The sequence below is a fragment of the Gavialis gangeticus genome, unplaced genomic scaffold, assembly GCF_001723915.1.
Source record: "Gavialis gangeticus isolate Ggan-Ray unplaced genomic scaffold, GavGan_comp1, whole genome shotgun sequence".
Taxonomy (NCBI): domain Eukaryota; kingdom Metazoa; phylum Chordata; order Crocodylia; family Gavialidae; genus Gavialis; species Gavialis gangeticus.
In genome coordinates, this window is record NW_017728995.1 from 931,140 (window position 1) to 936,027 (window position 4,888).

The 4,888-nt window shown below is 39.5% G+C and overlaps 1 long non-coding RNA gene across 2 annotated transcripts in view; it reads left to right on the forward strand.

Moving 5' to 3' along the window:
* Positions 1-3,581: 3,581 nt before the first annotated feature.
* Positions 3,582-4,888, forward strand: part of LOC109287877 — a 129,372-nt gene continuing 128,065 nt past the window's right edge. For both annotated transcript variants that reach the window (XR_002094995.1, XR_002094996.1), the window contains exon 1: positions 3,582-3,745. This is a non-coding gene — a long non-coding RNA (uncharacterized LOC109287877). The remainder of the gene's footprint in view (positions 3,746-4,888) is intronic.

The following is a 4,888-nucleotide window of genomic DNA, read 5'->3' on the forward strand; positions in this document are numbered from 1 at the left end:
AACTTGGTACAGGAGAGCAACGCAGCTGGCCTGCTGTATAATGGAAGATTGGAGTTAATACAAGAAATGCCTGTGTGCCTATGGGGTGTCCCTTTGTGGTTTTCCACATGCTTAAGACCTATTTACCCTTGAAAACTGTTTTAGAGAAATTTAAAAAACAAGAGCAAAAGACACAGAATGAATGTTTCCAATTTATTGGAAGGTTATCCATGAAGAAAGCTTCGGAGGAGCTGGCTGGAATTCAAGGAAAGTAATTTGGTTTCCCCTCTCTGATTCAAGTGAATAAAAGAAAGAGAGACCCAGTGGCAGCAGTTAAACATCCTTATACACTCATTTACCCTCACTACCCGCTATGACATTCAAGGAATTATGATGGTCCCTACTTCACTGGTGAAGCACTGAGATAGAAAGGTGAAAGCTGGGATTTTCACTGGGGCTAATGAAGCTGAGGACCCAATTCCTTTAACTTCCAGTAGGCTTTGGATGTTTAATATCCTTTACACTGCTTTGAAAATTTCAGTTGAGTCCAGAGATAATCAGTGTTCATTTTAGATAGTAGTAAGACTACGGGGCCTGGTTCTCTGCTACATTGCATGTTGTACAGGTGTTTACACTTAGAAAATGAGCATGAAGTGCCACTATTCTGATGTGGTAGCATCTTACAGTCACTGTGAAGCATGCATGTCTGTGGAAGTAAAGCATACGTGACTGAGGAAGTCAGTGATGTATTTGATAGCTGTGTTGGTCTGAAACAAAAAGAAATGCAAAACTCTAAAAGTCTTGGTTCAGAGATAACACCTTTTATTAGACCAACTAAGAAATCACAAAAAAATTATCTTTCTCTACAAGCATTTGGGCATACATGCCCTTCCTCAGGCTCAGGGAAAATTAAAGATGGTTAAAAAGTCCCCATTGGTAAAAAAAAAAAAAACTTCATTTTTGCACAGAGGAAGTAAAAGGTGGAAGTCTGTTCCTTTGGGCCCATGGAGGTGTCCTCTGGGTCCATGATTTCTTCCTTGGTGGTGTCAGATTGCAGAAAGGCAGGGAAGTGTAAAAATCTTTCTTGTTGTTCAGCAATGAAGTTTACATGTGAAATTGGCTAAAATTTGGCATCTGCCATGTTTCAGGGATCTTTTTGATAGCCATGTTGGTCTGAGACAAAAATAAATGAAAACTAGAACTCTTGGTTTGGAGATGATACCTTTTATTTTGAGGAAGTCAGGGGAACTTCAAGTGCAAGGAGTTCCTTGTTCTTGACCCGGGACTTCTCCAAACTCTCCTCTCTCAGGCCTCTTTTACATACGAAGTATATAATGTAGGAACAATTTAAGGTGGGAGAAAGGATGTGGGGCTTTACTGTTCATCAGCTGCTCTGTAGTAACTACCAGTGTGCACACATTTACCCTGTGGTAAATGGAAGCTACACTGCAGCAGCTTAGCCTTCAATGAAAGAGGCCAATAAATTGATCGTATGTCCGTGCCCTGTGTTGCACTAGTTGAAAGAAAAATGCATGTGTAAGCCATCTTAAATCACTTTAACTATGACTGGGATTGATTTAGCGCATAAATTAAAATGATATAACCAATTTTAAATTGGCATAAGTGTGTCCATACATGTTTGAAGCAGTTTCACTAAGTTGTTTTAAACTCATCTTCTAAGTGTAAAGAAGCCCTCAATATTTTCACTATCTTTGAGTTTTGTACTTGGATATCTACTTCAGAGCATTTTCTAAAACTAAGCCCAGACTATAACTAACCAGAAAACTCTGGCAGAAAAGGTATTGGATTTGGGTCTCCTTTTATGTCAGTGGAAAAATGAAGTAGTTCTCCTGAAGTCAGAGTTCTACCAGTATAACATAATTCTGTCTGACTTATCAACTCCAGATTCAAACTGGTGTAAATAAGATCTGAGTCGGGCAGTATCACATCAATGCAGTTCTTCCAATACAGAGCCAAATTCCCCCATATGCTCCAGCTGATTTCTGAATCTTCAGGAAAGCAAAGTAGCCAATTGCACTGGCCAGTTGCACTCCATCATTGAACAAAGAAGCCAAAGTGAATGAATGAATCTGCCCCTTTGCCTATATGTTCTATGTATTTCTTTCACTCCTTTTTATTTCATGTCTGTTTACATTAAAGAGATCTTTGTTTAGGAATGGTTCTCTCATCACTCCTCTCTTTCAGGGTTTTCTTTCACTAGTGATGAAGGAAAACAGCAAGGCATCAAAAAAAAAGGGAAGCGGGAAAAAAAGAAAAACACACTGCTTCAATTCACTTTCCTGTCTTGTCAGCAGAAATGTCTCCAAATTTTTTAAATTTTACATAAGACTTTGGTAGCTTTTTGAAAAGCCAGTGATATATTTAAAGTAGGAACTGCTTCTTGCTATGAAAGGCTCATTAATTTGCAATGCATATTTTCTGTTTCTTTTCTCTTCAGGAGTGATTGTTTAAGGAACATGTAAGACCTTGGAAATTAGAAACTCTTGTTCTACCTGATCCTTGTCGCCCTTCCATACACAGAACTAAATGTCATTCAGAGTCACAGGATTGCGTGGGGAAGTCAGTCAGGCAGGTGATCAGAACTGGCTGATTAAAAAAGGAAGGAGTTTCTGTTCACAGGAGACTTTTTAGCCATTAGCACAATGAGAAGATGAATACACCGTTGCCAGATGAAGTTTTTCTGCTATACATTATTATGTTAGGTTTCTCTTAAAGTCTCTGTATCCAATGATTAGGCCAAATTTAACTGCCAAATGTATGTAGATGGCTACCATTGATTTCAGCGTCAGATCTGCTTATACATTCGGGAATATAAGTTGGCCTACTCATGTTACAACTCAGCAGCAGAAACAGTCGGTTCGAAACTGATTCCAGTTTCTTATACCAATGAAAGCAAGGAAGAAAGAAACTGCCAAAATAAAGGGGAGACTCAAGGATGCAGCTAATACTTTTTTTACTTTCAATTTTTCATCTGAGGCTTTGATTGGACAAAAACACAAGCCATAAGGTAGGTAAAGGAAATGTGATTAGGAGGCGTAGTTCTGAATGCCTGGCTGTCCTCCATGCACCTGTACCCTACTACCTCTGCACGTCATACACCACAGCCGGAATTTGAACTCTTTCAGGATGCAATATAGGACACACCTGTTTTTTATGGAGACGGCAAATTACTGAGGGGGAGTAAGGAACAGAGGTGACTTGAAGGGCCTAGAATAGGCTGGGATGGGAGTAGACCTATTTCCATAATTATAGTTAGTAGTGGGATTGGCATAGTAGGAATGTGGTATTTTGTTTGTGGTCTTTTGACCTAGTGAACCTCTGTGTGTGTTTCATATAGCATCCAGAGTTCTAGATAGTTTCTTTAAAATATTAATTATAAAAGGTTCCTCGAAGCCCCGCTATGCCTGGGATCTGGTGGCTTATGGAGTGCAGTTGGGCTATATCCTATATAGTATAAAAAGGAGCAAGAAACACACTGAAAATTAAGCATTATTTAAAGCAAAGTAATATACAGCTGTATTAGTTGTGTCAATATTTAATTTAATTAATGGTTGTATTTGTGACTCATTGCTCCAGGCATTTCAGACTGGTGCTAGATTGTCAGGTCGGAGCAGCAGCTGCTACTTGTTTAACTCAAAAACAAGGTGGCTTCATTGTGGAATTCAAGATCTATGTGCCATCCCACCTCCTCCTGGCAGCTGGGAGGGTGTTGGGAACAGGGGAAAAGACACTGACCCAGAAAAATGTGAGTAAAAAAATGGGCATGGATGGTGCAGGATAGACACATACCAGCTATGGAGGGTCTCAGTACTGCTTGGAAATAACTACCCACAGCTGTGTGGGGTCCTGAGGGAAGTATACTGTGGAATGCAGCTGTTCTTTTGTTTCATTCCTTCCACCTCAGGCCCATCTTTAAATTTCTGCAGTCTGTCAAACTGGTGCAGATGGTCTTCTGCTGTGTCCTAGGGAGGAACACGTTGTGGAGTCAGTGTTTTGTGTCTTTTCTATACCAAGTTATATAGCGTCAGCTTCCCTCTGCTTCCAGAACTGTGGGATGACATTCTTGAGGCAAGGATTTTTGTGGATGATATCTTTTTTTCTGGACTACTCTCATAGTTAGGAAAGACTTAGACAAGCATTAGAATGCAATGCATTCTTGTAAGATTCACTTGTCTTTTCTACAGATTCCAAGACCTTTTCTGCTAAAGCTCAAGGCATTTTTCTTTACCTACAGAGCTTCTTTAAAGCAACTTAAAATGCAGCTTAAACCCAACATTTATAACTTGCGATCTCAATCTACTCAGGCCTTGAATTATAACATAATTTTCTTGCTATTAAATAGGGTTTTCAGTCTATAGAGAAAGATCTAGTTCTGTTATGTCTGGAAAGTAAACAATCTCTCTATATTTTTGTCAATCTTGTTAAATTCTGCCAAACCTTTATCACTCTCCAGTCATACACATAAAAATAACCACTTCAGTTAGCTAGTGAGAATCTGCAGTGTTTGTTTTGTTAGTATAAGTAAAACTGGAAAATGAAAAACTCTTCAAGACATCAAGCTGTATTATGCAACTTTATCTACAGAATAAGATGATAAAAGGTATTAAGCTAAAGTTTTACTATATCTTGATTTTCTTCTTAAAGGACAAATTTTCATTGTGATGTTAAACTGATATCCATAGTTTCATAGTTTCATAGATTTAGGGTCGGAAGGGACCTAGTAGATCTTCTAGCCCGACCCCCCGCCAGGGCGGGAGAACAACAAAACCCCAAAACAAGAAACGGGACTCAAATGAGTCCAGCCAGGTAGGCATCCAGCCTCTTCTTAAAGACCCCCAGGGTAGGGGCCAGCACCACTTCCCTTGGAAGTTGGTTCCAGCTCCTAGCC